Genomic DNA, 27431 nt, shown 5'->3' on the forward strand with positions numbered 1-27431 from the left:
TCATCACTGTCATCTAGTGCTGCTCCTCCTACGTCCCGTCAGTTATCCATTACGGAATCGTTGTCCAATAAGCAACAATATATACCCAGTCATCCACTTGTCGTGCGGCTTAATTCACAACTGGCTAAGTTGTTGGTGGTGCAGTTGCTGCCGTACCACCTGGTCGACTCCGCCGGCTTCAAGCAATTGATGGCGTGTTCTCAGCCTAGGTGGCGAATACCTAGCCGACATTACTTCTCCAAAACAGCTGTCCCTGCCTTGCACAAGCATGTGGAGGAAAAGGTGGGCCAGTCCTTGCAATTATCCGTGTGCAGCAGGGTACATGCCACCGTCGACACGTGGAGCAGCAACTATGGGCAGGGTCAGTACATGTCTTTCACGGCCCACTGGGTCAATATTTTGCAGTCCGATGCACCACCACAGCAATGCCAGGCATTACCACCTCCACGCTTGTATCTTTCTGCTTCAACTCCGGACACCAGGCGCCTACCATCCTCCTCCTCCTACTTCTTGCCCTCCTCAATGGAGGTCTTCCCGTCCCCGACAGGACAAAGCGTATCTTCCACTCCTCCTCCCTCCTCTTTTCATAGGTGCAAGGTGAAGCGCCACAACGCTGTCTTACACCTGCTGAGCCTGGGCGAGAAAAGCCACACAGGGCAGGAGCTGCTGCTGTGCATCAAGGAGGAAATCGCACGCTGGCTGTCTCCTCTGAAACTCACACTGGGCAATGTTGTCTCTGATAACGGCAAGAACGTTGTGGCTGCACTGCGTCTAGGTCACCTGACACATGCTCCTTGCATGGCACATGTGATCAATCTGGTCATAACATGCTTCTTAAAGTCATATGTTGGTTTGAAGGGTGTGCTGGCCATGTCCAGGAGGGTTTGCGTTTGCTTTAGACGTTCGTATGCATTTAAGCACGCCCTCCTGGACTTGCAGCGTCAAAACAATCTCCCAGAACACAGCCTGATTTGCGACGTTCCAACACGCTGGAATTCCACCCTGCACATGTTGGACCGTCTGTACGAACAGCGGAAAGCCGTGAATGATTTCCTAATGCAGCAGACGGGCAGCGTTTGGAGCCAGTGTAATTTCGAGCTCAGGCACTGGCAGCTGGTTAGAGACGCATGTCGAGTTTTGAAGCCCTTTGAAGAGGCCACACGATTTGTGAGCCGTGACGCTAGCGGAGTGAACGATGTTATGCCGCTGATATTCATTATGGAGCAAACACTCACAGCGATGATTCAGCAAAGGATGGAGGAAGGATCACATCTGGCTATGGATGTTGAGGAGGAGGAGGATGAGGATGAGGAAACAGGACCTGAAGAGGAGCTGGATTTGGAGATGGAATCACAGGAATGGATAGGGGACGAGGCAGCCGCACAACATGACAGTGATGGTGATGACGAGTCTGACGACGACCTTGATGATGGACAACCATGGCAGTATGGGGCGGAGATGGAACCAACCGGGCCCTCTGAAACGCTGGCCAGGATGACGAGCTGTATGCTTCGTTACTTGCGCGCTGAGTGTCGTATTGTTAGCATGAAGCAAAGAGATGAGTACTGGATAGCCACACTTTTAGAACCTCGGTATAAAGCCAGAATGGGGGAGTTTTTTGCGCCTTCCGAGAGGGAGGCAAAATTGGCTTATTATCGAGAGAAGCTATGCAGCCAGCTTGTCACGGCTTTCAAATGGCAAACACCTGCTGAAAGCATGTCTGACCGGGGGGCCACTCTCCGCTCCCCACTGTCTCATCGTTCCACCGCCTCTGGCAGAGCTACCTCTGCAATAGGCGGCAGCAGCAGCCGCCAATTCAGTTTGGAAAATATGATGACAACATTTTTACATCCCATACCCCGACCTGACACACATCGTAGTCACCAAAGGGATGTTCACCATCACCAGGTCCAGCGCCTAAACAACCAGGTTTACTCGTACCGCAGAATGGATCATTGGCAAGAACTGGCCCAGTTTGCCATGGGTGTACTGTCTTGTCCACCCTCCAGTGTAGCATCAGAGAGGGTATTCAGTGCGGCAGGGGGCTTCGTCACCCCTAAGCGAAGATTGTCCGCCAATAGCTTGGAAAATATCACGTTTCTTAAAATAAATCAAGGGTGGATCAGTGAGGATTTTAATACCCCTGTGCCTGATGCCACTGATTAGATCTGACATTGCTGCTGCCGCCTGCTACTACGGGATTCTATCCTGTCCACTCTTTTTTTAATGTGCCGCTGTTGGTGCTGTTTCTACTTCTACCACCAATCCACCCCCAGTGCCGTCTGCTACAAGCAGGCCTGCCCCACCACAGGGCTTTGTCCTGTGACTGTCCAGTCTGTTTTAATGTGCTGCTACTACTACCACCACCCTTGCTGTCCATTGGCTACCTCTACTACCACCAATACACCTCCACTGCCGTCTGCTACAAGCAGGCCTGGAGGGCTTGTGAAAAGCCATTGATTGTTGCTTTTACATCCATGTATGGATGAACCCCGGCAGGCATCTGCCAATAAAAAGGGTAAATTTTTGGAGGGCTTGTCAAAAGCCATTGCTTGTTGCTTTTACATCCATGTATGGATGAACCCCGGCAGGCATCTGCCACCATAAAGGGTAAATTTTTTGAGGGCTTGTCAAAAGCCGTTGCTTCTTCTTTTACCACCTTATATGTATGAACCCTGGCAGGCATCTGCCGCCAAAAATGGTTAATTTTTGTACCTTTTTTAACAATGCATTAAGCATACAACATGCACAAGTGCAGTGGTTTCTGTTAGTTATCACCGTGTCCCATCCGTTTTTCTATAGCCATACATGTTGGCATAACTTTGACACTAACTTTGCCTTAAAGACAGCTCAAAAGTACTTGGATACACTCATGGGTGACCTAAGAGGATACAGGGCTTCTAAACAGTGTAATACAGGATTTTTAGGGGCTTTCTTGTATTACAGGTTCGGTCAGAACTGGTTCGGTCCGAATCGAACTTTTTCATGAAATTCGGCGAACCAGCCGAACCGAACGTTTCATAAGTTCGCTCATCTCTATTCGTCACGCATAAAACAAGCCCTCCCGCCGCGATATCAACTAAAAAATAAAAAAGTTATGGCTGTCAGAAAATGGCGACACTAAAACATGATTTTTTTTTAGAAAAGAGTATTTTTATTGTGGGAACGTAGTGAAACGTGAAAAAATGTAATAAATTTGGTGTCGCTGTAATCGTATCACCCTGCAGAATAAAGTTAACATGTTGTTTATACTGCACGGTGAAAACTGTAAAAAAAACGACAAAAAAAACAACAAACCACGTGCTAGCATTGCTGTTTTTTGGTTTCCTCATCTCCCAAAAAATGGAATAAATAGTGATAAAAAAAATAAAAATAAAAATCGCATGTACCCCAAAATGGAACCAATAAAAATTACAGCTCGTTCCACAAAAAACGCGCCCTCACACAGCTCCGTCACCGGAAAAATAACACGTTATGACTCTCAAAACGCAATGATGCAAAATGATTCTAAATGACGGCCCAGACTCATTTTTAGGTCCAGTAGAATTTCACTAAATACCCCACATCGTCATTTGCTGGACCCCACAGGTGGACCCTGTAGATGCAGTGGAGATGAGGAAACTTTAGGGCCTTGTGCGGCTTATAGGGCTAGTGAAGAAGTCAAAGATTAGGCAATACTGGAGCGCAGATATTTTGTAGAATACCCAATAAACCCGGCCTGTGTATAAAGGATTGGTTCAAAGCGTACCACACCAATCCATGGATTATTAATTCTCCCCATTATTACATCATCCTATTATGACCTGTTGCACTCCGTCCATATTACATATGCCCTGATGTACTCCGCTGAATTTACATATACCCTGATGTACTCCGCCCAGATTACATATACCCTGATGTACTCCGCCCAGATTACATATACCTTGATGTACTCCGCCCAGATTACATATACCCTGATGTACTCCACACATATTACATATATCCTGATGTTCTCCTCATAGCTTACATATACCCTGATGTACTCCTCACAGCTTACATATACCCTGATGTACTCCTCACAGCTTACATATACCCTGATGTACTCCTCACAGCTTACATATACCCTGATGTACTCCTCACAGCTTACATATACCCTGATGTACTCCTCACAGCTTACATATACCCTGATGTACTCCACACATATTACATATACCCTGATGTACTTCACACATATTACATATACCCTGATGTACTCTACACATATTACATATACCCTGATGTACTCCACACATATTACATATACCCTGATGTACTCTACACATATTACATATATCCTGATGTACTCCTCACAGCTTACATATACCCTGATGTACTCCTCACAGCTTACATATATCCTGATGTACTCCGCCCATATTACATATACCCTGATGTACTCTGCACAGCTTACATATACCCTGATGTACTCCGCCTAGATTACATATGCCCCCACATTATAAACTGAAATACCACTAATACACCAAGCAAAATCTGCACTTCAAAAGCCAAATGGTGGTCCAACTGAGCCTGGCAGTGTACCCAAACGGAAATTTATGACCACATATAGGGAACTACTGTATTCTGGAGAACCCGCTTAACAATTTATGGGATTTGTGTCTACGGTGGTACAAGCTGGGCACAACACATTGGGCACTGAAATGGCATATCTGTGGAAAACGGCAATTTTCAATCTGCAACATCTATTGAGTACTCATTTTTGCAAAAACACTTGTGCGGTCAAAATGCTCACTACACCCCTAGATAAATTGTTTGAGGGATCTAGTTTCCAAAACGGGGTAATTTATCGGGGGTACCACTGTACTGGTACTATAGCTCAATGCAACATGGTGTCAAAAAACAAATCTTGTAAAATTTCCACTCCAAATACTAAATGGCGCTCCTTCCCTTTAGAGCCTTGCTGTGTGTCCAAATAGCGGTTTATGACCACATGTGGGGTATTTCCGTACGGAGAAGTTGCTTTACAAATGCTACGGTGCTTTTTCTCTTTTATTTGTTGAGAAAATGAAAAATTTTGAACTAATGGTTCGTGTTATTGGAAAATAATGTAATTTTTCATTTTCATTGCCCATTTGTAATAAAATCTATGAGACACCTGTGGGGTCAAAATGCTCACTACACCCCTAGATGAATTCTTCAATGGGTGTAGTTTGCCAAATGGAGTCACTTTTGGGGAGTTTCTACTTTACTGGTACCGAAGGGGCTTTGCAAAAGCGACATGTTGCAGAAAAACCAATCCAGCAAAATCTGCTCGCCAAATGGTGCTCCTTCCCTTCTGAGCCCTGATGTGTATTCATACAGTGGTTTATTACCACATATGGGGTATTTCCGTACTCTGCAGAAGTTGCTTTGCAAATCTTATGGTGCTTTTTCTCTTTTATTTGATGAGAAAATGAAACATTTTGACCTAAAGCTACATCTTAGTGGAAAAAAATGTAATTTTTAATTTTTACTGCACAATTCTAATAAAATCTATGAAACACCTGGGGGGGGGTCAAAATGCTCACTACACCCCTAGATGAATTCCTCTAGGGGTGTAGTTTCCCAAATGGAGTCACTTTTGGGGGGTTACCACTGTACTGGTACCTTAGGAGCTTTACAAATGAGACATGGTGCCGAGAAATTAATCCAGCAAAATCTGTACTCCAAAAGCGAAATGGCGTGCCTTCCCTTCTGAGCCCTGATGTGTATTCATACCGTGGTTTATTACCACATATGGGGTATTTCCGTACTCTGCAGAAGTTGCTTTACAAATGTTGGGGTGCTTTTCCTCATTTATTTGTTGAAAAAAAAACAATTCTGAGGTAAAGCTACATCTTATTGAAAAATAATGTAATTTTTCATTTTCACTGCCCAATTCTAATGAAATCTATGAAACACCTGTGAGGTCAAAATGATCAAGACACCCCTAGATGAATTCCTCTAGGGGTGTAGTTTCCCCAAATGGAGTTACTTTTGGGGGGGGGGGTTTCCTTTGTTTTTGCACCACAAGACCTCCTCTAACCTGACATGGTGCCTGAAATATAATTTAAAAAAAGGAAGGCCGAAAAATCCACTAGGTGCTCCTTTGCTTCTGGGGCTTTTGTTTCAGGCCCGTAGCGCACTAGGGCCACATGTCGGATATTTCTAAAAACTGCAGAATCAGGGCAATAAATATTCAGTTGTGTTTCTCTTATAAAAACCTTCGGTATTACAGGGAAAATGGATTAAGATGGAATTTCTGAAAAAAAAAAATGACATTTGCAAATTTCCCTTCCACTTTGCTTTAATTCCTGTGACACGCATAAAGGGTTAAGAAACTTTCTAAATGCTGTTTTGAATACTTTAAGTGGTGCAGTTTTTAAAATGGGGTGATTTGTGGGGGTTCCTAATATATAAGGCCCTCAAAGCCACTTCAGATCTGAACTGTTCCCTAAAAAAATAGCCTTTTCAAATTTTTTTGAAAATATGAGAAATTGCTGCTCAAGTTCTAAGCCTTGTAACGTCCTAGAAAAATAAAAGGATGTTCAAAAAATGATGCAAACATAAAGTAGACATATGGGGAAAGTTAACTAGTCACTATTTTGTGTGGTATAACTATCTGTCTTACAAGCAGATACATTTGAATTTAGAAAAATGCTAATTTTTGCAAAATCGTAGTGTTTTTCACAAATAAATATTGAATTTATCGACCAAATTTTTTCACTAACATAAAGTACAATATGTCACGAGAAAACAATCTCAGAATCGCTTGGATAGGTAAAAGCATTCCAGAGTTATTACCACATAAAGTGACACGTCAGATTTAAAAAATGAGGCTGTGTCATAAGGTCCAAAAGTGGCTGCGTCCTTAAGGGGTTAAGCGATACTGAAAACAATTATCAAGTTTTGAATAAAGGCGTTGCATTCTGGTTAGACTGTAACTAAAAATATGTGTTTTTGGTTTACTAGGTTTTCCCTACAAACTAAGGCCGGTTGTACAAAATATGGTCCGAATGTTGGCAGCATTTCCTGGACCGAACACAGTTCAGGGAGCCGGGCTTCTAGCATTATAGATATTTATGATGCTAGAAGTCACTAAACATGATTACAGTACAGGATATTATTCCTGCAGGGACTCCAAGCATCCCAGATATCTATGGTGCTAGCTAGAAGCCTGGCTCCCTGAACGGTGTTCGGTCTGGGAAAAAATGCCAACATAATGACCAAACGCACCCAAATGAAACTGGCCTTAGGCTCTGTTTACATCTGTGTTGAGTGCTTCCATTGCTCTGCTCCATCAGAGGAGCATAACAACGATAATACTGGAAGCGACAGTTCCGTTCCAGGATGGACACCATCGGCGCCTTATGGAACCCATTGAGTTTTATGCATTCTGACAAGTTTCCAGCTGCACTATTGTTTTCGGTATTTTGGGCCGCATCTGTGATGGAGGCCCTTAACCCCTTCAGGACTGAACCTGTTTTGGCCTTCAGGACGAAGCCGATTTTTCAAATCTGACATGTGTCACTTTATGTGGTAATAACTCCGGAATGCTTTTGCCTATCCAAGTGTTTCTGAGACTGTTTTCTCGTGACATATTGTACTATGTTAGGGAAAAAATTTGGTCGATAAATTCAATATTTATTTGTAAAAAACACCAAGATTTAGAGAAAATTAGCAAAAATTTGCATTTTTCTAAATTTAAATGTATCTACTTGTAAAACAGATAGTAATACCACACAAAATACTCACTAGTTTATATTTCCCATAGGTCTACTTTATGTTTGCGTCGTTTTTTGAACACTCTTATTTTTCTAGGACGTTACAAGGCTTAGAACTTTAGCAGCAATTTCCCATATTTTCAAGAAAATTTCAAAAGCCTATTTTTTCAGGGATCAGTTCAGTTCTGAAGTGGCTTTGAGGGCCCTATATATTAGAAAGTTCCCATAAATCACCCCATTTTGAAAACTGCACCCGTCAAAGTATTCAAAACAGCATTCAGAAAGTGTTTTAACCCTTTAGGTGCTTCACAGGACTTAAAGCAAAGTAGAGGTGAAATTTACAAATTAATTTTTTTTTCTCGAAAATTCATTTGTAATCATTTTTTTCTGTACCACAGAAGGTTTTACCCAAGAAATGCAACTCAATATTTATTGCCCAGATTCTGCAGTTTTTAGAAATATCCCACATGTGGTCCTAGTACGATAATGGACTGAAACACCGGCCTCAGAAGCAAAGGAGCACCTAGTGGATTTTGGGGCCTCCTTTTTTTAGAATATATATTAGGCACCATGTCAGGTTTGAAGAGGTCTTGTGGTACCAAAACAGTAAAGACCCCCCCCCCCCGAAAGTGACCCCATTTTGGAAACTATACCCCTCAAGGAATTTATCTATGGGTATCGTTAGCATTTTGAACCCACAGTTTTTTAGCTAAATTTATTTGAATATGAAAGTCTACTTTTTTTGTGAAAAAACTTAGAAATTTGTAATTTTTTACAAGGAATAAAGTAGAAAAAACACCCCAACATATGTAAATCAATTTCTTCCGATTAAAGCAATACCCCATATGTGGTAATAAACTGCTGATTGGACCCACAGCAGAGCTCAGAAGGGAAACAGCGCCATTTGGATTTTGCTGGAATGATTTTCGGTGCCATGTCGTGTTTGCAATGGAGGAACCAAAACAGGGGAGACCCCCAAAAAGTGACCCCAATTTGGAAACTACACCCCTCAAGGAATTTTCCTACGGGTATAGTTAGCATTTTGACCCCACAGGTTTTTTGCAGAATTTAGTGGAATTAAGCCGTGAATATGAAAATCTACTTTTTTTCTGAAAAAACTTAGAAATTTTAATTTTTACAAGGAATAAAGGAGAAAAAGAACAGTAACATTTGTAAAGCAACTTCTCCTGATTACGGCAATATAACTGCTGTTTGGACACATGGCAGGGCTTAGAAACGAAGGCGCACCATTTGGCTTTTGGAGCACAGATTTTGCTGTAATAGTTTTCAGTGCCGTGTCGCGTTTGCAATGCACTGGAGGGATGAAAACCGTGGAAACCCCCCAATAGTGACCCCATTTTGGAAACTACACGCCTCAAGGAATTTTTCTAGGGGTAAAGTAAGTATTTTGACTCCACAGTTGTTTTGCTGAATTCATTGGAATTAGTCCGTAAAGGTAAAAATCAACTTTTTTTCTGTAAGAAATTTTTACAAGGAGTAAAGGAGAAAAAGCACCCCAACATTTGTAAAACAATTTCTCCTGATTACGTAAATACCCCATATGTGGTAATAAACTGCTGTTTGGACCCAAACCGGGGCTTAGAAGGGAAGGGGCACCATTTGGCTTTTGGAGCTCAAATTTAGCGGGAATAGTTTTTGGGTGTCATGTCGAATTTGCAAAACCCCTGAGGTACTAAAACAGTGGAAACCTCCCAAAAGTAACCCCATTTGGGAAACTACACCACTTAAGGAATCTATCTAGGGGTATAGTGAGCATTTAGGCCCCACACGTCTTTTGCAGAATTTATTAGAATTAGGCCGTAAAAATTAATATCAACATTATTTCCACTAAAATGTTGAATTTTTTCAATTTCACAAAGGATAAAGGAGAAAATGCAACCCAACATTTGTAAAGCAATTTCTCCCAAGTACGGCTATACCCCACATGTGGTCATAAATGTTTTTTCATTAGAAAGTAATTAACCCTTTCCGAACTGATCCATGTTTTGCTTTTTCTTTTTCGTTTTTCCTCCCCGCTTTCCAGAGCCACAACTTTTTTATTTTTCCGTCAATAGAGTGGTGTGAGGACTTATTTTTTGCGGGACGAGCTGTAGTTTTTATTGGTACAATTTTTTGGTACATAAAACTTTGAGCACTTTTTATTAAATTTTTTGGTGACCAAAAAACTGCGATTTTGCAGTTTAAAATTCTTTATTTTTCACGGCGTTCACCGTGCGAGTTCATAAATGGTATATTGTTAGCTTGGACTTTTACAGACGCAGCGATACCAATTTTGTGTATTTTTTTTTATTTTATTACATTACTTTAGAGAAAAAAAAATGAGAAAAGGGTTTCTTTTTGGACTTTAAATATTGATTTAATTTTTTTCCACTAATAATAACTATTTACTTTTGTTTTTACACATTTTATTAGTCCCCCTAGGAGACTTGAACCAGCGATCGTTAGATCACTGGTAGAATACACTGCAATACTAATGTATTGCAGTATATTGTAATTTTTACAGGCTCCTGTAACAGCGCGATCGAAGTTTCTGTCCGTTAGTCCCGGGTATCAGCTGTAATACACAGCTGACACCCGAAGCGTATGGCACGGGCTCAGCGCGTGAGACGCTCCATATATCACCCCCCCCCCCACACCACGACATGCTATTAAGCCAAGGTGCGCGAAGGGTTTAATGCGCAGCGGATGGTGCAGAGTGAAAAGATTGATTACTTACCGGTAATCGGTTTTTCAAAAACCTATGACAGCACCCCTGGAGAGACATCCCATCCGCTGGAAGGAAACCTGAGGATAAAAAAATTGACACACCTCTCCACACACCCAGTCTTTAAGAAGAACTCAGGATGAGAAGTAATTTAGTTTTATGTGTTTTTTTTTTGTTTTGTTTTTTTTGGTGAAAATCCCTCACACCTTTATATGTACGGTATTTACGGAAGTACTTAAATTAAAATTAGCGATCCAGCTTATGAGGGTCATTTACTACGGACATGGGAGGGTAACAGCGGGGTGCGGTCATAGGTTCTTGAAAAACCGATTACCGGTAAGTAATCAATCTTTTACCTATTCACCTATGACAGCACCCCTGGAGATGTAAAATAGAAACCAATATTTTTAGGGTGGGACCACAGCTTGTAGTACCTTTCTACCGAAGGCCAAATCAGAGGCTGTATGTAGTTGTAATTTGAGGTGTTTAAAGAAGGTGTGAGGAGAACTCCATGTGGCAGCCTTACATATTTGGTCTAGGGATGTGTCTGCTCTCTCTGCCCATGAAGTGGACACGGCCCTGGTGGAGTGTGCTCCGAAAAACTCTGGGGGCTTGAGCTTTTGATTTATGTAGGCTAGTCGTATGGCCTGCTTGATTCACCTTGCTATGGTGGCTTTGCTGGCTGCTGAACCCTTGTTGTGACCCTGAAACTGGACAAACAAGTTTTATGGAGGATCTCAGATCCTGGGTAATCTTTAGGTACTGGACTAGACATCTTCTTACGTCTAGGCAGTTAAACGGTTGTTCCCTCTGATTCTTTGGGGAGTCACAAAAGGAAGGACGGACGATATCTTGGTTTAGGTGAAAGGGTGAAACCACATTAGGAAGGAATTCTGGCAGGGTTTTTAAGAGGACTATCGTCTAGCAGTAGGGTATGTGGAGGAAAGGCAGAGAGGGCCTGAATCTCGCTCACTCTACGGACTGATGTAATGGCTAACAAAAAGGTCATTTTGAGTGTCAGCATTTTCAAGAGAAAGAGTCTATTGGTTCAAAAGGTGGTTTTATCATAGCCTGGAGAACAAGTTTTAAGTCCCAGGGAGGAACTGGGGATCTTATCTGGGGTTTAAGTCTGTAGGCAGCAGTTAGAAATCTCTTGATCCAGGGGTGTTCTGCTAATTTAAAATTGAAGTAGGAACTTAAAGCAGAAATCTGAACCTTTAATGTAGTAGGCCTAAAATTCAAGAATGCACTCCATGACCTCAGATATATTTTTGAGGTAATCGGTTTTCTACTGGCTAGTAGGGTGGAAATGACAGAATCTGAGAATCCTCTTTGCCTAAGGATTATCCTTTCAGTTTCCATGCTGTCAGATGGAGTTTCTGAATGTCGGGGTGTAATACTGGGCCCTGATATAGAAGATCTGACATGTTTGGAAGAAACCATGGTTGGTGTGACGACATTTTTGTTAACCACGTGAACCATGGTCTTTTTGGCGAGAAGGGAGCTATGAGTATCACGCTGGCCCTGTCTTCTCTGACCTTTTTTAAAACTCTTGGGAAGAGGTTCAGGGGGGGGCGTATCCTCTCTCTTGACTCCAACACTGGGCGAATGCGTCTATTGCTGTTGGGTGGTCTGAAGGATTTAGGGAGAAGAACCTTTGGGTTTTTCTGTTTCCTTTGGATGCGAACAGGTCTATTGATGGGGTTCCCCATCTGAGGATGATTTCCTGAAATATTGTTGTGTTCAGGCACCATTCTGATTGGTGAAGTGTTTCTCGGCTTAGGAAGTCTGCCACCTGGTTGTCTTTCCCTATGAGATGAACGGCTGATAGAGTCAATAGGTGGTGTTCTGCCAGAGAAAATATCAGTGTGGATAAGTCCATCAGCGAGGCCGATCTCATACCCCCCTGCCGATTTATATAGGATACTGTAGTTGTGTTGTCCGAATAGATCTTTAGGTGCTGACCTGAGATTGCTTGTATGGATCCCTTAAGGGCCTGAAGAACTGCTGCCAGTTCACTGAAGTTGGAGGATCTCTGAGTGGTCTGCTGGTCCCACTGACCCTGTAGAAAAGAGGAGTCGTAATGAGCTCCCCACCCCCAGTGACTCGCATCTGTGGTCATATTGAGAGTAGGGGTTATCTTCCATGGAATACCCCTCGTGAGGTTTTCGCTGTTTAGCCACCATCTGAGGGATAGTTTTGCTGTGGAAGACATGTGTAATGGTTGGTCCAAGGAGAAACTGCTCCTGTCCCATTGATTTAGGATATCCCACTGCAATGGCCTGGATTTGAAGTGGGCCCATAGTACGGCTGGGATGCATGTCGTCATGAGTCCCAGGACTGACATAGCCTCCCTGAAAGATGTTGTATGGCTCAGGTAGATCGGATATCCTGCTCATCAGGGGCCCGATTTTTTCTCGTGGAAGGAAGGACATCTGATTGGATGAGTCCAGCAGGGTTCCTAAGAATACACATCTTTTTGATGGAGTTAGATTTGATTTTTTTAGATTTATGTTCCATCCTAATTTTGTTAGAATATCCCGGACTATTTGTATATGTAGGGTCAGAGTTTGAACGGTCTCTGCGACCAACAGGAAATCGTCCAGATATGGAATCAGGAGAATGTCGTTCATCCTGATGCAAGAGGTCATTTCCGCTAACAGTTTGGAAAATACCCTTGGGGCTTGTGAGATGCCAAAGGGGAGGGCTCTGTATTGTAGGTGAGATACAGACCCGTTGAGTGTCACTGCTACCCTTCGGTATCTTTGATGACGATGACATATGGGTACGTGATAGTAGGCATCCTCTAGGTCTATGGAGGCCATCACACAGTCTCTGGAGAGGAGGTTTATAGTTGACGTGATACTCTCCATGCAGAATTTTTTGTAGGTCAGATAAAAGGTTTCATTTTTTTAGGTTTATAATGACCCTGTGTTTGCCTCCTGGTTTGTTCACAAGTAAGAGAGGGGAATAAAAGCCCTGACCTATCTCTGTGCTTGGAACCTGGATTAGGACCCCTTTTTTTTTATGAGTGACAGAACTATTTCTAGAATCTTTTGTTGGTCTGGGTTCCTTAGGGCCCTTGTGGGAAAAAAATCTGTCTGGGGGAAGAGATCTGAACTCTAGAACGTACCCGGTTTTTACGATTCCTAAAATCCAAGGATTTGCTGATATATTTTGCAAATCCTTGAGAAACAGGGAAAGGCGACCCCCCACTGCCCCCGTGGCGTCATTGTTGGTCCCTATTTTTAGGGTCCCTCTGGGGCCTGAAGAGAAAGGACTTGTTTTTCCTAGGAAATCTCGAGGGTCTAAATTCCTGTCCCCTAGGGTTAGCGTACCCCCCTCTCTTATTACTGGGCCCTCTGGGATGAAAGGACTCTCTTGTGGGCCTTGCTTGTGCTGGGAAACCATTCCTACTATCCGATGCCTTTTCCAGCAGATCATCAAGTGGGGGCCCTTTGGATCCGGTGTCCGCTTTCCAGGTCTTTAGCCAGATAGCTTGTCTAGCCGAATTTGCCAGGACCGATGATCTGGCAGGAAAGGCGTACAGCGTCTACTGAGGCATCTGCCAAGAAATCTGCTGCTTTAGAAAGTGTTGGGAGAGAGGCTAGGATCTGATCCCGAGGGGTCTTGTCTTTCAAATGTAACTCCAGTTGTGCGAGCCACACTCTCAGGGATCTAGCCACACAGGTGGCTGCGATTGCTTGTTTAAAACCCCCTATAGAGGCTTCCCAGGTTTTCTTAAGGTAGAATTCGGCCTTCCTATCCATAGGGTCAGCCAAGGAGACAAGATCTTCAAAGGGAAGGGAGTGTTTCCTTGATATCTTGCCTACTGGAGAGTCAAGCCTGGGGATGTTGTCCCACTCCTTGCATGCGTCCTCCTCAAAGGGATACTTCCTTTTGAGAAATTTGGGAATACTTGTCTTCTTATCAGGAGTTTTCCATTCCTTCTTAATAAGGTTAGATGTGTTCCTATGGATGGGGAAGGTTCTATTCTTCTTAGGGCCTAGGCCTTGAAACATAATATACTGGACGGACCGTGGTTCTTTAGGGTCATCTACAGTGAAGGAAATAAGTATTTGATCCCTTGCTGATTTTGTAAGTTTGCCCACTGTCCAAGACATGAACAGTCTAGAATTTTTAGGCTAGGTTAATTTTACCAGTGAGAGATAGATTATATTTAAAAAAAAACAACAGAAAATCACAGTCAAAATTATATATATTTATTTGCATTGTGCACAGAGAAATAAGTATTTGATCCCCTACTATTAAGAGTTCAGCCTCCTCCAGACCAGTTACACGCTCCAAATCAACTTGGTGCCTGCATTAAAGACAGCTGTCTTATATGGTCACCTGTATAAAAGACTCCTGTCCACAGACTCAATTAATCAGTCTGACTCTAACCTCTACAACATGGGCAAGACCAAAGAGCTTTCTAAGGCTGTCAGGGACAAGATCATAGACCTGCACAAGGCTGGAATGGGCTACAAAACATTAAGTAAGACGCTGGGTGAGAAGGAGACAACTGTTGGTGCAATAGTAAGAAAATGGAAGACATACAAAATGACTGTCAATCGACATCGATCTGGGGCTCCATGCAAAATCTCACCTCCTGGGGTATCCTTGATCCTGAGAAAGGTGAGAGCTCAGCCGAAAACTACACGGGGGGAACTTGTTAATGATCTCAAGGCAGCTGGGACCACAGTCACCAAGAAAACCATTGGTAACACATTACGCCGTAATGGATTAAAATCCTGCAGTGCCCGCAAGGTCCCCCTGCTCAAGAAGGCACATGTACAGGCCCGTCTGAAGTTTGCAAATGAACATCTGGATGATTCTGAGAGTGATTGGGAGAAGGTGCTGTGGTCAGATGAGACTAAAATTGAGCTCTTTGGCATTAACTCAACTCGCCGTGTTTGGAGGAAGAGAAATGCTGCCTATGACGCAAAGAACACCGTCCCCACTGTCAAGCATGGAGGTGGAAACATTATGTTTTGTGGGTGTTTCTCTGCTAAGGGCACAGGACTACTTCACCGCATCAATGGGAGAATGGATGGAGCCATGTACCGTCAAATCCTGAGTGACAACCTCCTTCCCTCCACCAGGACATTAAAAATGGCTCGTGGCTGGGTCTTCCAGCACGACAATGACCCGAAACATACAGCCAAGGCAACAAAGGAGTGGCTCAAAAAGAAGCACATTAAGGTCATGGAGTGGCCTAGCCAGTCTCCAGACCTTAATCCCATTGAAAACTTATGGAGGGAGCTGAAGATCCGAGTTGCCAAGCGACAGCCTCGAAATCTTAATGATTTACAGATGATCTGCAAAGAGGAGTGGGCCAAAATTCCATCTAACATGTGTGCAAACCTCATCATCAACTACAAAAAACGTCTGACTGCTGTGCTTGCCAACAAGGGTTTTGCCACCAAGTATTAAGTCTTGTTTGCCAAAGGGATCAAATACTTATTTCTCTGTGCACAATGCAAATAAATATAATTTTGACTATGTGATTTTCTGTTTTTTTATATAATCTATTTCTCACTGGTAAAATTAACCTAGCCTAAAAATTCTAGACTGTTCATGACATTGACAGTGGGCAAACTTACAAAATCAGCAAGGGATCAAATACTTATTTCCTTCACTGTATATTCATAGTCGCCCTGACTGTTTTTAGGAGTAGGTCTATGTCCTCAGTTGGGAACAGATTCCTTTATCCCTCCTCCTCACCTGAGGAATCATAGGAGCTGTACTCCCCTTCTTCACCTAGCAGGGGATCCTTTTCAGCTAGAAGAGGCGACCTGAGGATCTCTTTTCTTTTTAAGGGATTTTATTGAGTTCTTTACAATATCCTTAATGCTTGTGGCTTAGTTTGTGGACTCTTCTGAGATATTATCTAGACATTTTTGACAGAGTCTTTTGTTATAGGAAGATGCGAGTTTCTTTTTACATATCGCACATTCCTTGCTATGGGCCTTATCCTGTTTTTTTTTTCTAGGACAATCCCTGGCCTAAACATAAGCACAAGAGAAAGGGAACAGTATTAAGCAAGGAAGGGGGTTTTCTTTCTTACCCCATATCCTGGCGTCAAGTACCGGACTGGAGGACTTGGCATCCGAGCGTTCAGTGCTTCCTGGTGCTTCTCCTGGCGATTCCATAATGGAGGAAGAAGACTGGAGGACAAAGCGCCTGCTGTTTCTGGCCTAAATAGGCCATGGATTGGCTGGGAGGCCCTCGGCTCCGGACGCTGGCGCGCCTCCTCCCCACGTGGGCCACCGGAACACCGCCCCCTGGAATGTTGGACGTGTCACCGCCCGGAAGTGACGCGTCGAGGTGACCGGACATGCCAGTGAGAGCGCCGTAAGGCCGCCAACGCTGGGTATGGTCAGGCCCCTTCCCGAGCCGAACGAGCCCCGGGAATCCGCTCCCTGCCAGAGGAAGGCCCACCGTGTGGACCTTAAACCACCACCTTGCCTTGCAGCAGGAGGGGGGACGATGGACCGGGAGAGGAGGGAGTACCTATCCCAGACTAAGGTTGCTCCCTCCGAAGGAGACTTATACCTTTCCAGAGCACCCCTAGTGGAATAAGGTGAGACCTTGCTAGGGGGTCTGCAACCCCAGGAGAAGTGTTTTTCCTCAGGACAATCTTCCATCCGGACGACAGGAAACCTGACTGGGTGTGTGGAGAGGCGTGTCCATTTTTATATCCTCAGGTTTCCTGTCCAGCGGATAGGACGTCTCTCCAGGGGTGCTGTCATAGGTGAATAGGTAAAATTAAAATTTTCCACTGATGTGCCATTTTAGTGCACTATATGTTGTGCCCAGTTTGTGCCACAAATACCTCATAAAATTTTAACCGGGTTCTCCCAGGTATGGCGATGCCATATCGGTGGACGTAAACGGCTGTTTGGGCACGCTGTAGGGCTCAGAAGGGAGGGACGCCATTTGGCTTTTGGAGCGCAGATTTTGCTTGGTAGTAGCTCTGGCGTTTTGCTGGTATTTCAGTTTATAATGTGGGGGCATATGTAGGCTGGGCAGAGTACATCAGGGGCATAATAAGAGGGTATAATAATGTGATAAATAAATAATAATCCGCAGATATGTGGCCTTTGTGGCACTTATAAATGGCGCCTGATCTTATCCACTTTTGGAACACTGCACATTTAGCATCACCATATTCTGGGAGCCAGAACTTTTTTTATTTTTTCACCACCGGAGCCGTATGAGGGTTTATTCTTTGCGGGACAATCTGTAGATTTCATTGGTACCATTGTGGGGTACATGCGATTTTTGTTATCACTTTTTATTCCATTTTTCGGAAAGCCAGGTGACCAAAAACCATCAATTCTGACAATGATTTTTAGTTATTTTTTACAGCGTTCATCCTGGGCTATAAATGACCATTATATTTTTTTCTGCAGGTCGGTACGATTACAGCGATACCATATGTATATAGTTTTTTTTATGTTTTGCAGCGTTTGCGCAATAAAATAACTTATTTAGAAAATAATAGATTTTTTGTGTCACCATATTCTGAGAGCCGTAACTTTTTTATTTTTCAGTCAAAAAAGCTGTGTAAGGGCTTGTTTTTTGCATCGGTACTATTCTGGTGTACATGCGACTTTTTGATCACTTTTTATTGTATATTTTGCGAGGGGTGGTGACCAAAAAATAGTGATTCTGGCATTGTTTTCCTTTTATTTTATTTGCGGTGTTCACCGTGCGGGAAAAATTATATTATAGTTTTATAGATGGGGTTGTTACGAACACGGTGATACCAAATATGTGTACTTTTTTTTTACGTGTTAATTTTTTTTCCTATAATAAAAGACTTATTATAGGGGAAAAAAAGCAGTTTTTTTATATCACTTAGAACTTTTATTTTTACACTTCTTTAAAAACCTTTTTATTCTTTTTTTTACTTTTTTCACTTGTCCCACTAGGGGACACTTAGACTTGCAGCTCTGATCGCTGCTGTAAGGCTGGGTTCACACACCCTATTTACGGACGTAAATCGGGCGTTTTAACCTCGAATTACGTCCGAAAATACGGCTCCAATGCGCCGGCAAACATCTGCCCATTCATTTGAATGGGCTTTACGATGTTCTGTGCCGATTGTCATTTTTTTTTACGCGTCGCTGTCAAAAGGCGGCGCGTAAAAAAGACGCCAGCGTCAAAGAGGTGCCGGTCACTTCTTGAGACGTAATTGGAGCCGTTTTCCATGGACACCATGGAAAAACAGCTCCAATTACGTCCGTAATGGACGCAGCGAAAAGCGCCTGCACTTGCCATTACGTCTGAAATGCCGGAGCTGTTTTCTCCTGAAAACAGCTCCGTAATTTCAGCCGTAACGGAGGCTGCCGTGTGAACATACCCTTATACATTACGCTACCTACGTAGTGTAATGCATTCCAACTGTAATGTGACGTCAGGGTATGTTCACATGGCAGCCTCCGTTACGGCTGAAAACAGCACCGTAATTTCAGCCGTAATGGCATGTGCAGGCGTCTTTCGCTGCGTCCATTACGGACGTAATTGGAGCTGTTTTTACATGGAGTCCATGGAAAACGGCTCTATTTACGTCTGAAGAAGTGACAGGCACTTCTTTGACGCGGGTGTCTTTTTTACGCGCCGCCTTTTGACAGCGGCGTGTAAAAAAAATGGGCGTCGACACAACATTGTAAGACCCATTCAAATGAATGGGCAGATGTTTGCCGACGCTTTTGAGCCGCATTTTCGGACGTAATTCGGGGCTAAAACACCCGAATTACGTCTGTAAATAGTGTGTGTGAACCCAGCCTCACAGTCACACTGACAGGAAGCCTACGACGACCACCCTCCGGCTGGTCCTCATAAGCTTCTGTACATGGCAGCCCGGAAGCCATTGTCTGGTGTCCGGTTGCCATGGGTACCATCGCCAGCCCCCGTGATTTCACATGGGGACTGCCGATCGGCACTAAACACCTTAATTGTGGAGTTCAAAATCGAACACCGCAATTAAGGGGTTAACTGCTGAAATCAGCAGCGATGGGCCGCTGATCGGCAATGGGGAATGCAGGGCAGACACCCAGCACAGTTAAAGAGGCTCTGTCACCAGATTTTGCAGCCCCTATCTGCTATTGAAGCAGATCGGCGCTGCAATGTAGATTACAGTAACGTTTTTATTTTTAAAAAACGAGCATTTTTGGCCAAGTTATGACCATTTTCGTATTTATGCAAATGAGGCTTGCAAAAGTATAACTGGGCGTGTTGAAAAGTAAAAGTCCAACTGGGCGTGTATTATGTGCGTACATCGGGGCGTGTTTACTACTTTTACTAGCTGGGCGTTGTGTATAGAAGTATCATCCACTTCTCTTCACAACGCCCAGCTTCTGGCAGTGCAGACACAGGGTGTTCTCCAGAGATCACGCTGTGACGTCACTCACAGGTCCTGCATCGTGTCAGACGAGCGAGGACACATCGGCACCAGAGGCTACAGATGATTCTGCAGCAGCATCGGCGTTTGCAGGTAAGTCGATGTAGCTACTTACCTGCAAATGCTGATGCTGCTGCAGAATCAACTGTAGCCTCTGGTGCCGACACGATGCAGGACCTGTGAGTGACGTCACAGATCTGCACTGCCAGAAGCTGGGCGTTCTGAAGAGAAGTGGATGATACTTCTCATCAGAATGCCCAGCTAGTAAAAGTAGTAAACACGCCCCGATGTACGCACATAATACACGCCCAGTTGTACTTTTACTTTTCAACACGCCCAGTTGTACTTTTGCAAGCCTCATTTGCATAAATACGAAAATGGTCATAACTTGGCCAAAAATGCTCGTTTTTAAAAAATAAAAATGTTACTGTAATCTACATTGCAGCGCCGATCTGCTGCAATAGCAGATAGGGGTTGCAAAATCTGGTGACAGAGCCTCTTTAACCGCCGCTGCGGTGTAGCGCCGCGCGGCGGTTAACTGTCAAAGCACAGAAGTAACTGCACGTCAAGGTGCACGATCTTACTGAACACATTGACGTGCATTAACGTCAAGGTGCGGGAAGGGGTTAACGTAGTCTCCAACACAGATGTAAACAGGCCCTAATATATCTGCCACCTACACGACAAACACAGCTTGAAACCAGGTAGTCGAGCCCTATTTCATATAACTTATGTCATTCCTAGATTTCTATGCATATAATGTAGTTAAGCCATGCCCTAAAATTCATGTAAAAAAGAAGGCACTTAGGGCAAGGCCACACAGAGTTGAATTGAGCAGGTCACGTGCACCCGAAAACCTGCGCCCTCACGCTGTACAGCACAGTTGTCAAATTGCGTATTAAAGGGGTATTTCCAACTTAGTCATTACAGCATATCCATAGATTGGGTCATAAATGTCTGATAGATGCAGGTCTCAGGTCTTGGACCAGAATTAACATAGAGAACGAGAGTCACCCGAACCCCCGTCTCACCAGATGAGGCGGCTGCTGGCCACAGATTCCGGGCGTGGACTAGTGGAGAGGTGGCTGCGCATCCAGATTTCCCCACAAAACACTGCACGGCCATTAACAAGCAATTTTTCAACTGCATCAAACAGTGCCTACATGTTTTTCGCCCGCTTCGAGGCTGCGTCGATGCCCCTCCGAGGGGCCTTCCCTAAGACAATCAACATTTCCCTTCACTTACCTCTCATACACACCAAAACCTTTGATTCTTTTGAAACAAATTCAGTGGAATTGTACAGAAACCCTGGTTTGGTTGTTACTTAACCCCTTAATACCGATGGTGTTATAAACCTTAGTAACCAGAGCAATGTTCGCAGTTTTGCTATTCACAGATGTAACGCAGTATAACTCTGTATGTGTTTTATGTATCGATGTGAATTTTGCACTGTTTTCTTGGGATATATGTATAGGTAACATTTTTGTTACTTTTTTTATAGACGTTGAAAAAGAGAAAAAAAAGAAAAATTTAGATTTTTCAATCATTTAAAATGTAACAGTTTGAAAATAAAAATAATTGTATCATACAAATGTATTGAAATATATCTTTTCATTTATCCTGATCATAAGGACACCTGACTTGGAAGGTGTAGTTTATTTTTTTTGACGAGAAATATAGTATAAAACACAAAGTGCCCCTTTATTCAATTGTGCACTAAAATGTCTTCATTTCGTTTTTTACACCATGGTATTAATGTATGGGTAATGGACTTGAAGTCCAATAAATAAATGGTAAAAAAACATTGTGTTCTACAAACTAGACACTCTAAAAAGTCTATTTCTAGAGGTTCAATTTCTGTTTTAACCCTTCACACTTTTTGCAGAATTTGCCCAAACTAAGCACAAAAAAAATGTAAATTGCATTTTTTTTTTTTTTACAAAAGTGCCACTTTTCTTAAGCCCTTTCGAAACACCATATGACATACTGGTAAAAGTGACACCTTTCCACATTCTGTTATTTCTCCCGTGTACGGTGATACCAAATAGGTGTGTCTAATCTATTATATGGACCCGTTAGGCTGGGTTAACACGAACATGTTCGGTCCGTAATGGACGGAACGTATTTCGGCCACAAGTCCCGGACCGAACACACTGCAGGGAGCCGGGCTCCTAGCATCATAGTTATGTACGATGCTAGGAGTCCCTGCCTCTCCGTGGAACTACTGTCCCGAACTGAAAACATGATTACAGTGCGGGACAGTTGTCCTGCAGCGAGGCAGGGACTCCTAGCGTCGTACATAACTATGATGCTAGTTTTTTTTTCTGTAGCAGGCACAAAAAGTGACGTTCCACAAGCCGTCGGACATCTTCTGCCTCATGGCTGTGTCTGGAGATAGGGGACTCAAATAAAACGGTGTTCAATTATATTCTCCAGAAATGTAAAAAAAAGTATTTTGCCCATTTGATTTTTTTGTACAGCACAAAGCCGTTGAATGCTGCCATCTGAATAAGGTGGATGGCCACCTTTTTATACCAGGCACGGGATTTTCTTAGCACCAGATATGGCTGTACAGCCTGGTCAGACAAATCCACTGCCCCCATGAATTTATTATAGTCTGTGATGCAGACCGACTTCTCTTTATCAGAGGTGGCACCACGTTCCCTCACTGTCACTTTTGTGTCTGTGTGAACAGTGCTTAGCATGGACACATCCTTGCGGTCATTACATTTTATTGCAAGAAGGTTTCCACTGCAAAGACCACTTGATTCCCCCCTTCTCAGGCATTTTCTCACCAGCTCCTGTGGCAAGCCCCTTCTGTTTTTGCGGATTGTACCGCAAGCCCGTGTCTGCGGCATGCAGGTGCTTGTACAAGGGGACGCTGGTATAGAAGTTATCAGTGTACAACTGATAACCCTTAAGCTATGTTCGAAAATGCCTCCCATTGATTTCAATGGGAGGCGGAGGAGTCTGTCTCGCGGGAGAAAGAAGGGACATGCCCTATCTTCGGGCGTTTATGCCTCTGACCTCCCATTGACATCAATGGGAGGCAGAGAAAGCGTATTTCACAGTGTTTTATGCCCACGCGCTCAATGGCCGCAGGCGAAAAACGCTGCGTGCAGGGAGAGGAAAATCTGCCTCAAACTTCCAAACGGAATTTTGAGGCAGAAATTCCGCCTGCAAAATACTCCGTGTGAACATAGCCTTACAGAGCGTCTTTTTACACTCCGTTTTGTAAAACACGTTTTGTAAAACACGTTTGTATGAACTAAATGCGTTTTTTCCCATTGATTTCAATAGGCAGATGTTTGTAAGCGTTCAGCTTCCGTTTTTTCAGGCGTTTTTCAAGGCGTAAATGCCCTGAAATACGCCTGAAAACACTGCGTGTGAACATACCCTCATTCAGCAGAGGCTGCATCATGTCCCAAACTATTTTGCCACTGCATCCTAGCTCACTGGGACATCCTGGGGGGGTTAATATCACAGTCTTTGCCTTCATAAATTCTAAAAGGCAGATGTGTGGCCTGTACCGCTCTCACACAGAGCTTGTAGATTTTAACCCCATATTTTGCTCTCTTTGAGGGGATGTACTGGCGGAATGAGAGCCTGCCTTTGTAACTCATCTGCGATTCATCCACCGCTAGGCTTTTTTCATGGATGTACACCGGCATTAATGACTGCTCCAAAATTTTTATCAGGGGCCTTATTTTATACGGGCGGTCACGGCCTGGATCACTACGGAGAGGGGGGGGGCTGGCGATTGTCGTTAAAATGAAGGAAGCGCATTAGCACTTCATATCGGCTTCTGGTCATAACGGCTGGAAAAACAGGTGTGGCATGTGTATGGCTTGTTGCCCAATATGACCGGATTGAGGGCTTTTTCACTAACCCCATGTTGAGGATGAGCCCCAATTTTTTTTTAAGTTCGCCAGGATTTGTGGGGTGCCACTGCTTTGCATCGGAGGACGTTGGCTTTTCATCAAAGAATTGGCGTGCAGACAGATTGGTTTGGTTAACAACCAGCTCCAATAGTTCATCTGTAAGAAATATTTTTTTTAAATTGAGGGCTGTATAATTTTCCACATTAATATTTATCCCTGGTGTGTCAATAATTTCTGGGATATTAGGGGAAAATGACTCTGTGGGTACCCACTCGATATATTCCGGGGGAATAGAGTGGGCCGTGTTTTGTGGTACTTCTGCGACATGCCCGGTGCTTGTGGACTCTGCAGCGACACTTGCATTTGGAGAAAGCGTATCAGTGTCGTCGCTATCACTGGTAGACAACATTTCTACCTCGGACGCGGTTTCTGTATCGCTTTCAGTCAGAAATTAACATGGCGTATGCCTTTTCCACCGTGAACCTTTTATGGGCCATTGTAATTACACACACGTACGACGAAGACTGTAACCAGACGCACATGCAGACAAATTTATTTTTTTTCACAGACAAAATTACATGGACGTCACAAATCACGCTTCACAAAAAAACTGATGTCGAACAAACACGTAGACTATAAAACTTTTTTTTTTTTTTACACAAAAAAAAAAAATACACAGACGTCACACACGTACGCTACACAAAAACCCTAGGCTAACCCTAGACTAAACCTGGGCTAACCCTAGACTAACTCTAGAATAGAATCTAGAATAACCCTAAACTAACCCTAAGGATAACCCTAGCCTTGAATAGGTATACAATTGAAGTTTATATATTAGATTTTCAGTAATTTAGTGTCATTGATTCACAGTAAAATTCTCTCTCCGTCTCTTCTCATACAAAGTAACAAGTGTGAGGACAGACAGATAGGAGAAACACTTAATTATTCGTTTTGTGATCACTGTGAATGGTTCTCACATGAACGGAAAACACTGTAAGGGTATGTTCACACGCTGAGTCAAAAACATCTCAAAATACGGAGCTGTTTTCAAGGGAAAACAGCCCTTGATTTTCAGACGTTTTTTTGAGCAACTCGCGTATTTCGCAGCTTTTTTCGCAGCGTTTTTTACGACCGTTTTTGGAGCTGTTTTCAATGGTCTATGAGAAAACGGCTCCAAAATACGTCCCAAGAAGTGTCCTGCACTTCTTTTGACGAGCCGTCTTTTTACGCGCCGTATTTTGACAGCGACGCGTAAAATGACAGCTCGTCTGCACAGAACATCGTAAGACCCATTGCAAGCAATGGGCAGATGTTTGCCGACGTATTGGAGCAGTCTTTTCAGGCGTAAAACGCCTCCATTACGTCTGAAAAGAGGTCGTGTGCACATACACTTATTGGTCTCCGATCATCACTCTGCAGCCTTAGGGTATGTTAACACGCAAACGCAAAATACATCTGAAAATACGGAGCTGTTTTCAGGCGAAAAACAACTCCTGATTTTCAGACGTTTTTGTATCAACTCGCGTTTTTCGCAGTGTTTTTTACGGCCGTTTTTGGAGCGGTTTCTCAATGGAGTCAATGAAAAGCGGCTCCAAAAACGTCCCTAGAAGTGTCCTGCACTTCTTTTGATGAGCCGTCATTTTACCCACCGTATTTTGACAGCGACACGTAAAATAAAGGCTCGTGGGAACAGAACATCGTAAATCACTTTGCAAGCAATTGGCAGATTTTTGTAGGCGTAGTAGAGCAGTTTTTTCAGGCATAATTCCAGGCGTAAAACGCCTGCGTGTGAACATACCCTTAGGCTGTCGCTAACAGCCTTGGCTTCAGAGGCAGAATATGCAATGCCCGCGAAAACCACTCCGCTGCGGCCCCCTCCCTCCCAAACCACTGCTAGTGGTCTCCGATCGTTGCCCTGAAGCCGGAGGCTGTTACTAGCAGCCCGGTCTTCAGGAGATCCCGGCACAATGCCAGAAAAGTTCTTCTGAAGTGCTGACGTGAAAAGGAGGCGCTTCAAAAGAACTACCCCAAACGACCGACATAAAAACACTATACGCCGGTCGTTAAGGGGTTAAGGTTGTATTATATGTTTATAGTAATTTACAACATATCCTTTCTGGTCCTACTATTAAAAGCCTGTCATACCAACCAAATTGCCTTAAAGGGAACCTGCCACCAGCATTTCACCTATGGAACTTTACTTATCCCTCACTTGTCGCTTCTATCAAAAGTTAATTTCCGTTATCCCCTCTCCTAAACTCCTGCTACGACTGTAAATAACGGTTTGCAAACATTTTGCGCCTTTTATCGTAATACTCCGGTGTCCGTTTGTGCGCACACACCAGAAGAGGACATCAACGCACAAGCGCGGGATTTTGTGTGCTGGGGAAGGCGAGGAGCTGTCAATCAAAGGTAAGGAGGTGGGGTAAACTCGGAAAGACTTGAGGAATGAAGATATGACTCTTTTCAAACGAAGATATGACTCTTTTCAAACGAAGATATGACTCTTTTCAAACGAAGATATGACTCTTTTCAAACGAAGATATGACTCTTTTCAAACGAAGATATGACTCTTTTCAAACGAAGATATGACTCTTTTCAAACGAAGATATGACTCTTTTCAAACGAAGATATGACTCTTTTCAAACGAAGATATGACTCTTTTCAAACGAAGATATGACTCTTTTCAAACGAAGATATGACTCTTTTCAAACGAAGATATGACTCTTTTCAAACGAAGATATGACTCTTTTCAAACGAAGATATGACTCTTTTCAAACGAAGATATGACTCTTTTCAAACGAAGATATGACTCTTTTCAAACGAAGATATGACTCTTTTCAAACGAAGATATGACTCTTTTCAAACGAAGATATGACTCTTTTCAAACGAAGATATGACTCTTTTCAAACGAAGATATGACTCTTTTCAAACGAAGATATGACTCTTTTCAAACGAAGATATGACTCTTTTCAAACGAAGATATGACTCTTTTCAAACGAAGATATGACTCTTTTCAAACGAAGATATGACTCTTTTCAAACGAAGATATGACTCTTTTCAAACGAAGATATGACTCTTTTCAAACGAAGATATGACTCTTTTCAAACGAAGATATGACTCTTTTCAAACGAAGATATGACTCTTTTCAAACGAAGATATGACTCTTTTCAAACGAAGATATGACTCTTTTCAAACGAAGATATGACTCTTTTCAAACGAAGATATGACTCTTTTCAAACGAAGATATGACTCTTTTATGCTCATTAGCAAACGGTGTGGGAACACTAAAAAGCTGAATAATAAAGCTACAGAGCCGACTAAGAAGACAATTGTAGGTTATATAGAAATTATTTTTCACCCACTACCACCAGGTATTGCTGGTTTAATAGGTGAAATGCTGGTGACCGGTTCCCTTTAAATCCTCAGGAATGCAAGAGCCCTTAATAAGCAGAACCTATTATGAAAAGGAAAAAAAAAAAGTTGCCTTGCAAACAAAAATATTTTTTGCTGCCAAATGTCTGGAATGATAAAATCAAAATGACATTCACATTTCCTTCAGACGTAGACTGAAATTCATTACTGGCAACACATTATTCCCACTGGGTGGTCTGTAATGCACATGGTGTATAATTCTTCGCACATATAAATAAGGAGTCAACTTTACATGGTTAAAGGGGTTGCACAGGATTATAAAA

At 43.1% G+C, this 27431-nt stretch overlaps 1 protein-coding gene across 4 annotated transcripts in view; it reads right to left on the reverse strand.

The window, feature by feature from the left end:
* The window catches only part of LOC142662116 (myosin-10-like), a 428074-nt gene that overhangs the window by 363913 nt on the left and 36730 nt on the right, over positions 1-27431 (reverse strand). The gene's annotated exons all lie outside the window — the stretch shown is intronic.

Source organism: Rhinoderma darwinii, chromosome 10 (genome assembly GCF_050947455.1).
Source record: "Rhinoderma darwinii isolate aRhiDar2 chromosome 10, aRhiDar2.hap1, whole genome shotgun sequence".
NCBI classification, from domain to species: domain Eukaryota; kingdom Metazoa; phylum Chordata; class Amphibia; order Anura; family Rhinodermatidae; genus Rhinoderma; species Rhinoderma darwinii.